The 12,372-nt window shown below is 34.6% G+C and overlaps 1 pseudogene; it reads left to right on the forward strand.

Annotated features, from left to right (window-relative positions):
* LOC149143172 (uncharacterized) overlaps positions 1-8,400 on the forward strand; it is a 195,935-nt pseudogene extending 187,535 nt beyond the window's left edge.
* Positions 8,401-12,372: the final 3,972 nt, after the last annotated feature.

Below are 12,372 nucleotides of genomic sequence, written 5' to 3' on the forward strand. Positions count from 1 at the left end.
ATGAGGTAGTTGTCAGTTATAATGGAATATGGGTTCGTGCTTATCGAAAAAACCATTTCACGTAAGGTGGTATGCTTGATATGTCTGCGGCATTTAAAACTTTCCCATCACCCTTCCTTGTCATTCATTTTCGCTTCACTTGTGAATTGCAGGAACGGAGAACAGAGGCCGATACAAAGCAATACGCAGGTTAAAATGGGAAAGAAAAGCAAAGCCCCAAGCTCAGAAGAAAAGGAAATGGCACCCTTATATACAGACACGGCCTGTAACAGAGACACGAGAATAGTTATGTGGGAAGGCATGTATAATCTGCTCGAAGAGGAGAATCCCAGAGTAATGGAAGTTACTGCTACCGCGGGCTCAAATGGTTCTTCAGAAGCATCCCTTACAGAGCTAGCCTGCTCATTTCTACACCGGATAGCAGCAAGACCCAAAATTCTCCCATATACAGACATGGTGAAGTGGATACTGGAAAACGTTGAGATCAGAAAAAAACAGTTCAAGACTAAAATTCAAGAGTTCACAGAAGTATTATTTTTACAAATTTTGAACTTTATATCTGTTGGAAGAAAAAAGTGCAAAAGGCAAAAAACGCATCAAGGAAACCCGGATCAAGAAACGGAGGCAGTTTCCGATGCGCGCTAATCTCGCATCGCTGAAATTTTTTTTCTAAAAAGGCAAGCTGTTAATTGCCCAGTCACCTGCAAACTCCGAAAATTGCAAGAAAACAAAACCACAGGCAGATTGGAAACAAAAGGCTCAAGAAAAGGCAAAAGCAATTCAAGGGTTAACCAAGTTGAACTGGGATTATTACTGGGCATACTTGGTAAAGCCACATAGCCAGTGGATGACTGTTAAGTGTATCATCAATTCGGCCGAAAAAAATGGTGCCAGCTCTTGTCGATTATGTTTTCTCAGCTCAGCTAAAAGCGGAATTCAGCCAACCGACTCTTCTCAAACAGATGCTGCATGCGTGCGATTTCAAGGACCAAATACAGAAGTAGTTTAATGTTAGATTTAATTTTAGCTTTAATTTTGTTTTATTTTCCTGAAAAGAGGACGGTCATTTAAACCGCATCCTACATTTTTGTAATAATTTATTTTTAGATTTAGTTAGTAGTATTTAAACCCTTCTCATGCATTTAGAGAAGGGTCCTGAAATTTATCAAAAACTTATCCCCAGAACATGCACTTTTGTACCCTCTGAGGAGGTTTTGATGAATGAATGGAACAGGTCCTGAAATTTATCAAAAACTTATCCCCAGAACATGCACTTTTGTACCCTCTGAGGAGGTTTTGATGAATGAATGGAACAGGATTTATTGATGTTTGCATTTAATATCTGCTACTGATGTTGCACTTTTGTACTCTTAGTGGATATTTGATCAAGAAGAGATAAATCGTGATCACTTGAAGCTCATGAGTAGGACTAGTTATAAATGGTATTTCTATCTCTTAACTATTTCTGCCTTGTGTTAAAGTGATTTCCAGTTCAGTTATTTATATATTAATGTATGAATGCCTGAGTTATCATTTGGCACTTTTGTACGGTGATAGCTATTTATTTATGCTTAGTGTATGAATAGCTCATTATGCGATATGTTTTGCACAACTGTTTCGTCTAACTTTTTATACGAAGTGGTTCATCTGTACTAAATTCTTTTTTCATAACAGTTGAATGATATTTATTACCAGTTGTTGTTTAAAATCATTTTAGATCGCATAGAAGAAAGATTACACCCCAGGTTAGTGTAGATTTACATATTCCTGTTATTAAAATATAATTTCCTTATTATTAGATAGAATAATTAGAGTAGAAGTATTCCATTTAGAAACTGTTAGAAACAAGAATATCAATCTTTCTCACACACACACTGAAATTGGGAAACTGGTCCCATATCCCCAGTCGGACCCGCTATACCAAACGGAAAAGGAGTTGCCAACCAAGGTCCAGACCGGGCAAGTATCCCCCTTGTTGTAGACCCGATTTTTGAGGCTTCAACACAAAGATACAACAAAAGACCAAATAACCCACTTACCTTCCAATGACTCAACTAAAAACTAACCAATAACAAACCAACCTCAATCCCTTCAACTTTTGTCTATTTATACATGATTATCTAAATTGGAACACCATGGGAAATACCCATGTATGTAATTACCATGGGCAAATATGTCACTTGCTAAGCTAGACCAAATCAATACACATGCTCGATGTCACAGTCAAACTCAGTCGTTCTCGCCTTTTCACTTCTGCGTTGTGTCTTCTGTGTGGCTCTCCCTTCCGTGTTGATTGTCTGCATTCAAAAAAAATTGTGCAATGCTCCAATGGGTTGTTTTTGCTCCATGTTTTTGTGCGCACTGCCTTAGAATGTCTTCAATCTCATCAAACCAAAAACTTGCCCCAACAGATTACAATTGTGGTGTTGCTTTCCAGGTGACTTGCGAAAGCATCTTAATATCCTTCCCTATGAAATTCATTTGGAATACTACAGCCTCATCAACAATTTCAAAGAATTATACTAACATATATGGTGCATGATAGTTCACAAGTTACATATGAACCTCAGATGGATGATTTAATGATTTAATTCTAGATTTATTCCTGGTTAATGAAGTGATATTGTTGTTCAATGCCTTATAAATATTGTTATGTTGGTTAATGTGCTTGTTTGAAATGATGAGTTGAAAGTTGTTATGACAATTTGTTGACTTTGTATAAATGAAGAGTTGGAAGTGATGTATAATTGTGCTTAGTTAATAACCTGTAATTCTTTGGTGGATGAATGTTGTATGCAAAGGTATCCTTTGAAGTGTGTTACCTGTGATGGTTGCAAGAGGAATGATGCATGAAGGGGAATCCACATTTTGATATGGGCCTAATGCTCTTCTTGTATTCTGTCGATGTGAATGTCCCTTCTGAGGCCAATTATGGGACAAGAGAAATTGTAACTGTCTCACTATTCTAAATGAGGAGGCTTGATAGTTCTTCACCGCTTAAGAGGACTTTATCTCTCTAGTGGTAAGAAAATATTCTAGCCTCTCTAATTTATAAATGTGAGAAGTCTAAAGGGTGAAGTTGTGTCTTAAGGAAATGGGAAGAAGCTTATTCAACCAAGAGAAGTTATGAATCTAGCCAATATCCATCTCCTTGTGATCCAAAATTAAAATAGTGACAATTTCATAAAATGATTTGCAAGCTAGTTTATGTATTTTAGGCAATGGATCGTGATTTCAAAAGCACATAAACTAAAGTAAATTTTACATAATTTTTAACAGTTAAAATGAACAACATGCAGCATAAAACACAACAAATTGATAATGAAGTTTGCCCCTCCTGGGCTACGTCTCCGAGTCCAGCTTCCAATGGTGGCCCTTTTTTATTATATGCTCAAATACTCAAATACATCAACATACAAGTTTCAACTTGCAAAAATAACATTGCCATGCATCCAAAATGTGCAAAAACCCTTGTCTGGGCTCTTCTTGGGCTCAAAAAGGTTGAAAAATGACCAATATAGGCCTCCTTTTCCAAAATTGCCTATAAACTGCTCTGCAAAATCACTTGGCTCTAAAAATTGGGCAACAAAATGGTTTTGTGGTCTATTGGTTGGGTGCTTAGTTGGAAACCCGGAGGTCTTGGGTTCGATCTGTCAGGGTAGGCATATATGATGCATTGTTTTAAATAACATAACAAAATTTCGTTTTGATTTTTTAACGGGTCATAGCCCCTCCATAAACCGCATCATTGGTCGCATGGATTCAAATGACCAAGGGTCACGAACCATAAGCCACGCGCCCTCCACTTTTCCACTCCCGGTTCTATAGGTATCATGTTCCCTACACCTTGGGTGGGGCAAGGTGCTACACACCTGCAGCTTCGTTTACTCCACTATTGGTTGTTTGGAATCCCTTGAAACCACGGTCGTTGGCCCCCCTATGCACCCTCTCTGGTATATGCACCCTTGTCATGGGTATGGCATATAACCAAGCACCGAGCCCGACAAGTCGGACCATCGGCCCGACATTAATGCCAATTGACAAACAATTAAACTTTAAGTACAAAAGGCCCGTGATGTATAACAAGCAGTACCCGTGGCCCATTGGTTGGGCAGTAGACTTGTGCGCTAGAGGTCTCGATTTCTATTTTGTCAGAGGTGGTAAGTTACCATAACATTTTTTAACAAACCTTAGAGGGCCACATGGCCTTCCTCGATTGCCACGTGGTGCCCTCTGATTAGGCCACGTGGCACGTCGACATTGGCCCAAATTCAACTAATCAACAAAACCAAAATGTTGCTTCCTACGCATGCCACATGTCGATCCCTGATTGGCTCTTATACTGCTTGGTCATCAGATTATGTTAGCGTTACATCATCATACAGACTACCACGTGGCATCCATACCCATCACAATCAACCCTGCAAGTTGACTTTTTTACTATTTGCCAAAAAATTCAGAACGCGATAACTTCCTCATACGGTGTCGGATTGAGGTGATTCAAGCGTTGTTGGAATCATAATAACAAGATATACGATTTGGAATTGGTTTCGGGATATTATTAGCACTTCAATTTTTTAACATATTCTTTGTCCACTAAATCACTCCTCCCCATTGGAAGCTTTTGGACCACCAAAAGTCTGGTTTTACTCAATAAGTAAGTGAGGGTATTGTTGGGTGTTGAAATTGTCATTCATTTCCATTACACTTTCACTATTATGTCCATTATATCACCTCCATTTCACCTTCATTTCACTACCATGTCACTACATTCATCTCACTTTCATTATCATTGGGCTATATTTATGTTTTTCCAAACTTTATTAATTCTTAGCATTTTTAAGTGAATTTGTGGTTAAAAATTAGAAAATAATGTGCATATGTTTATACCTGACAAGTGGGATCAGATTGTTGACATGTGTAGGTCAAAAGAAAGCTTCTAGAAGACCTTTATGTGGCATCTTAAGGCCAAATTCGAATTTGAGTGGAGAGGATCATGGGATCATGAGGATATGTGTTACATTTTCTACTTGTATTGAAACTCTAAGAAGACATGTATCTTACCATTTCCTATTTTGATTAGAACGCTTAAGGGGAGATTCATGGACTCTCATTAATGAGATGACTTCTCATATTTTTGTATAAATAGGAGATCTCTCTCCTTCATTTAGTAGTTTTTTGGAGAGCTTTGTAAACTTTGTTAGCTCAACTTGTTGTACTTTGTAATTTTGAAGAATTTGAATAAAGCTTTGATGTTCCCAACATGGAAGGAGATGTGAAGTAGATGTCATGGAGCATATTAGAATGTAAGATAGAGTAGATTTCATTTTGTAGTTTTGCTTTGATTTCATTCAAATATGTCATTTTATTGTTTTCAAGCTTAATAGTTTAAATTTTCCATTCATGCAAGTATGTTCAACCAGTTGATTGTAGATTTATCTAACTGTGTAATCTATGCTTAGCAAAATAGTCCAAGAAAGTATTTTCCAAATCGGTGCTTCGAGCGAGCACACAGTAGATTAGTTTTCCTTTACATGTTTTGTATTTAATTTTGTTGCAATTTCATTTTCAGTTTTAAAACAATGAAGTATTGAATCCCTTCAAATGTTATCACAAGGAGGTAGTTCTCCCAAAATTGTATAGCGGAGTGATAAAACACTTCATTTAGCTGTTATAGTAGATTAGTTGCAATTTCACTTTCAGTATTAGTCTTTCATTTAAATTTCATTTTCAGTTTTAGAACAATGAAGTATTGAATCCCTCCAAATGCTATTGCAAGGAGGTAGTTCTCCCAAAATTGTATAGCGGAGTGATAAAACACTTTATTTAGCTGTTATAGTAGATTAGTTGCAATTTCACTTTCAGTTTTAGTCTTTCATTTTAGTTTGTTGCAATTTCATTTTCAGTTTTAGAACAATGGAGTATTGGATCCTTCCAAATGCTATCACAAGGAGGTAGTTCTCCCAAAATTGTATAGTGGAATGATAAAACACTTCATTTAGCTATTATCATTTTTGCTTTCATTTCATAGATATTTTGTTGGCTTAGATTAATCTAACTGTTCAAAGTTTTAATGTTCATTTCATTTTCTCCTTTCTTTAGAAATTAGATTTTAACATTGAAAGTCATTAGATTTAGTTAACCATTAACATTTAGAGATTTTCACCTAAAAGCACAACTTTTCTTTCTTAGATTAATTTCCTTAAGCATAAGAAACAAAACCCCCAAAAACAACGTAATTATAAAACAAAAAAGTAAGAAAAATGTTAACTAAGCACATATAGTGCACCACACTTCATCAGTTTACGATACCCGGATTGATAATTTATGTAGAGCAATTTATGACACTAAATTGACTAGACATTTTGGCGTCATTGCCAGAGCAGTGTAATTAGGAGACCTTATTTCTTACATCTAAAAAATAATAATAATTTTTCGAGTATGCTCTCCTCCTGCACTTTGTGTGATCTGGAGGATCAGAAAAAGAATTGTTATGTTAAAAAAAAAAAAAAAAAATCCAACTGCTTTAATAGGTTTAGTTGTCCAAGATTGACTGGTTATGGTTTGTAGTAACCCTCAAAACATTGTGCCCTATTTAATAAGATTTTGCAAATTAGCTACGGAACACAGCCATGTTCCGCAAATAACTGTGTTCCGTAGCTATTTCCAAGGTTTAGCAGGTTACAGGTGCCCAATGAAGAAACTGACCACATGGGCATCTCTAGAATCGTCCCGACATGGATCCTATCCTAGTCACCCAGCCCAGATCGATAAAAACCAGCTTAAGACCTCAGTCAAAGTCCTGTTTTCAGTACATTTACCTTGAAGCCTTAGTTGCCTGAAATTGAGAACCATTAATCATTTTTATAACAATTTCACAATTTCAAAGAAAAAAGACGAAACAACCAATGGCTATCTCCAATCCTAGTTTCCACTGTGGCCTCAATAGAAAACTTGCATTCCTGTTTGAGCTTTGGCCTTGAAACAAACCTGCAAAAACATTTAAAATAAAATAAAAATAAAACCTGCAATATAAACAATCTGAGCTGCGATCTTCAGCAAAAGTATTAAATTGTTGTTTTAAAATATCTAAGGCACAAATTTGAATTAAAAACAACCACCACAACAATTGTTTAGCAACCAGTTGGGTAGTGTATTGATAGACCATGTGCTTGCCATATTCGCTCGTCATCACCATTGCTAGAGAACGTAAGTATTCAGATCACCGAGAGCCTTACTGATGGAGGCTATATCACCGAAACTGGCTGGTTCATTTGCTATTGTCTATGTTGTGATTGCATCTGAAAACAATTTTTTTTAAATTGATTTTACAGAAGATGTAATTGACAAAAACGCAGAACTGTAAAAAACGTCAAACTTTAACTGCACATTCCGGCCAAATGAAAACGAATTAGGAAAAACAAAAACATGGGTTTTTTCGGGGACGGGGTCAATTAGACAACCCAGCAATCATTTGAAGAATTTCGCAATGGTTGGGAGAATTTTTCAGTTCTCTGAAGCCCCATTTGGCATGCCGCGTGAGGAAAAATGGATTTTATTAAATGTACAAAACAGTGTTTGAATACGGCACGTTCCAGGAAGGGAAATTCAATTTGAAGACTAATTATGACTGTGGCATTCAATCCATATGGCAAATCTAAAGAGTCCAATACGAATCACGCCATGCCTCCCGTCTTTAATGCTAACAATCTCATGTCCGTTTTTAACTTGTACTTCACTGTACTTCTCCATTACACTTGTTTAACAGCTAATTACATGACTTAACCCAATTGGATACGGCTTCACAACTTTGTTGTTCCTTTATTACGCTGAGTTCCTTGTTTGTACTTCCGTAGTCTTCTTGAGTATACAAGCACTCGGATACATTGAGCTAAATCCTTCATTCTGTTTTCGATTCTCTGTGTATAACAGTCACTTGTTTTCATAGCAAGAAATAGTTTCCCTGTATCAATGGTTCTGTGCACTTGATCGTAATGGGAAGGGGTTTATTTCAGCAGATGAATTCTTATCTGTTCCAGAGTTTGCAGTGAATCCACTTTCTCAAAGATTGCTGAGAATGTTGGATGGTTTGAAATTCAAAGATTTCTTAGTTTTTTTTATCATCCTTCAGTTCCAGAGCAAGTATTCGACAAAAGATTGAATTCATCTTCAAGGTTTATGATTCAGATGGCAGTGGGAAAGTGACACTCGAAGTGTTGCGGGATTTGACAGGATCTTTTATTTCTGAAGAGCAGCGGCAGCAAGTTGTGGGTCAAGTTTTGGAGGAAGCAGGATATTCAAAAGATTGTGGTTTGACAGTTGAAGATTTTGTCAAGATTCTTGGCATGTCTGGATTGAAGATGGAGGTTGAAGTGCCAGTGGATTGAAGCTCAGTGGCCATGCCCATGTTTCTCCATATATTCTTCATTTATTGTCTCTTTAGCACTTTGTAATCGGAAGCTCATATAGGTGTGCGTGATGCCTGCCCAACCTTACTAAAACCTCTTTATTTTGTCCAAGATGGGTTACCTACATTTGTTGGAGAGGGAATTGAATATAATGCATAAAGTATCCATCTCAGATTCATGTGAACTATAATCCACATATTATGTTGTAAATTGCAATTATGGCATAAGATGTTCACGCTTTCAGATGAAGAGAATAGTTACATTACCTATGCTTCAAAAAAAAATGAATCAATGAAATAAGTAGATTATTTGCTCACTTTTCTGGAAGGTATTGATTAATTTTGGATTGATAATGAAAAATGAATAACTAACTTTCTATTCAAGATTTTTAGCTACAGAAACTTTGCACGTTCTGCAGCTAAAGTGTTCTGCAACTAAACATCAATTTTGCAGCTGAAAAACCTCACTGTTCAAATCAGCCTAACTTTCTCATACGAAATCAGATTTCGATGATTCAAGTGTCGTTGGAAAGATATCGACGAGATCTACACAATGAGAAATTCATCATTAGTGTTTGAAATAGTAAATAATGAAATAAATTGTTAAAAAGATATAACAGTTAACTTGAGGCACTAATTCTGAAGCATGTATAAATTCTTTTGGTTTTCCTTCGTGAACTTGTTTCATTAATACAAATTCTTAGTTTTGTATGTAAATATCATAATTAGAGAGATTGATCACCTCTCTCTTTTGATAGTCTTACATTCCATTGCAGAAGAAGTATTAGTTTTTGTAACGAATAAAATATATAAATAATATAAATATAATGTAAAAGATAATAATCATAAATAATAGTTAATTAAGCTAGTAATTAGGTTGAAGAGGCATGTCTAATAGGACATGACTCTTCATGAAGAGACACTTGCTTGGTATATAAGCAAGCCTCTCGTTTTCATTTGTAATTCATTTTTCATTCTTATTCAGACATAATAATATATAATATTTGTATCCTTATGGATATCTTGATATTCCAAGACTTTTGGAGTAATTAATTTATAGAAGGAACTTTGTTCGCTTCATTTGGTATCGGAGCCACGTTTGGCTGATCACCAGGCCTTTGGCTATCAACCTTGTTGCTGTCATAATTGAAGCGTTTCGCTATATATTGGGAGATTCTCCATTTTTTAGGCCTTTGGCCATTAAAAAAAAAAATTATTAACCAAAAAAAATATAAGTAAATAAATTTAAAAAAAGAAGAAGAAAAAGAAAGTAAAAAAACAAAAAACAAAAAGGATACAAAATCTCATACCAAGTATATTTAAAGCTTTTTACATGGAGAAGCCCGTGGTTTTAAAAACAACCCATGGTAATTGTCCATGGTATTTTAAAAAGTTAAAGGAAAAAAAGAAAAACAAAAAACAAAAGGAATACGTTTTACTTTTTACGTGGAGAACATTTTAACGGAGGTTTCAAAAACAACCCATGGTAATAGCCCATGGTATTTTAAAAGTTAAAGAAACAAGAATACAAAAGTTCTTACGTGAAAGGTAAATATTACTTTTTACAGAAGGTTTTAAAAACAACCCATGGTAATAGCCCATGGTATTTTAAAAGTAAAAGATATTTTGATAACATTGGAGAAAAAAAGTGTGATCTAAATAATTTTAACTGTTCAAATCTAAAGATTGTGACCGTACCAAGAGTCACGTCTCATCCAAATTTTCCGAGAAAAAAAATATTATTATAATTATAAAAAAGGATACTATATAAGCCTTATATAGTTACATATAAAAGGAAAAGCGTGTCTCAAAAAAGTATATATAAATTTTATATAATTATAATTTTATAATATATATAAATTAAAATTATATAATATATATAATTTAAATTAAAAATATATATATATTATTATTATATAAAAAAATTATTAAAAGAGTGAAAAAAAAAAAGGAGAATATTTGGAAAATATATATAGAAGAAATAAGTGATATTTTATAATAAAAATAGCTCCAGTTGACATATTGTTTACGTAAAAACATCAAGGAAAGAATGGAGACTAGTAATGAAAGGTTTCCTGAAACCCGTAGTACATGTGTTCGCACACTATTTAACATCAAAGTATCACTCGCAGGAAGAGACATCATAATCTCTATCAGTCCTACTGAAAGAACTAATTATGTTAGTCTTAAATGTGCTAATCAATTGGTGATTCCTGAATCAAATATAGTTGAAACAAAAAATTTTGGCAAACAATACGATATAAGCAATTTACACCTAAATATTGGAAATTATACTTTTACCTCACAATTCACTGTGCAAACCTTATCTTTTAAGGATAGTGACATTGTTTTGGGATCACCATGGATGAAAACTCTAGGTTCCTTTATTCTAAATACTAAGAAAAAGTTTTTAACATTTTCTTACAAGAAGAAGAAAATAACGCTCCAAGATGTTACATTGAAACCTAATTCAGTAACACCAGAAGATATATCGGATATTTCAAAAGTAATTTCTCAAGAAGGTAAAAAAGTATTACAAAATATGCAAAATGAAATTGACAAAATCACTATTGACAAAAATGAAGAAGTTTCTCGACTTAAAAACCATAGTGAAAAATTGCTGACGCAAATTAAGATACTAAAGAAGGATAAGAAGTCATTAGAAAACCAGGTACAACAACTTATCAAGAAGGAAGCATCAAATGTAGGAATTCAAGTTGATGACAAAACAACACATACCGATTCAGTGAATGTCACAACTCAGGAAGAAGACAAGCAAGTTGAAGAAAAGACGTGCGTGGATGTTGCAATTCAAACGATGAACATCCCCAATGAATGTTTCATAACAAACTCAACATCTTCGCCAGAAGAAAATATAAAAATTGTCACATGCCCAGTAAGGAAAAATCAAACAAAAAAGGTTCCATATCGGCATCCGAATCATGAGAACAGACGAATCAACCATGCTACATATTTGAACAAGTCAGAACCGAAACAACAAACTGATGTTCCAGATAATAGTGATGTAATCTCAATCCAGTCTTATGCTAACAAGTCGTCACAAAATTCCAGTGATCAAAATGCTATACAGAAGATTAATCTGGGATGGTCTGATCCCTTCTCGGTGCGACAGTTTTGTTTGTCACTAAGAAGATCATATCAACTTGTATCGACGAGGATGACTATTCCAAAACAGAAAGACTTTCAAAGCCGAAAAAGAGATCAAGCTTTTTTCATCGACAAGCTTTGAGGACAAAGCTTTTTGAGGAAGAAGGCAATGTAACGAATAAAATATATAAATATAATGTAAAAGATAATAATCGTAAATAATAGTTAATTAAGCTAGTAATTAGGTTGAAGAGGCATGTCTAATAGGACATCACTCTTCATGAAGAGACACTTGCTTGGTATATAAGCAAGCCTCTCGTTTTCATTTTGTAATTCATTTTTCATTCTTATTCAGACATGATAATATATAATATTTGTATCCTTATGGATATCTTGATATTCCAAGACTTTTGGAGTAATTAATTTATAGAAGGAACTTTGTTCGCTTTAGTTTTTTTTGCAGGTTCCAGGAGGAAAGACAAATGACTACAAGTGAATAGTGTCTCTCTTAAGAGACCAATTTGTTTCATAAGATGATCAACAACAAAGAAGAAACATGCTAATGCAAAATCAGATCCAAACACTTGCAAAACTTTCAGATACTATTGTCTCCATTACATCCATACTTAATAATAAACCATTCACCTCATTTCCCTTCATATTTTCCATTTACATTCACATACACTTTCCATTACTTTTTTTCCACTCCTAACCCACAAATAAAAGCAAAAGGCTCATTTACATCCTTATTGCCCATTTCCATTTCTACTTTCCATTGCCATCTTCCATTTTCATTTTCCCTTTCTTATCATTTTCATTTCACAAATAAACCCTGCTTCAATGCAAATTATTGAGTC

Source organism: Pinus tabuliformis, chromosome X (assembly GCF_031772625.1).
Source record: "Pinus tabuliformis cultivar Carrire ecotype Pingquan chromosome X, CPIR1, whole genome shotgun sequence".
NCBI lineage: Eukaryota > Viridiplantae > Streptophyta > Pinopsida > Pinales > Pinaceae > Pinus > Pinus tabuliformis.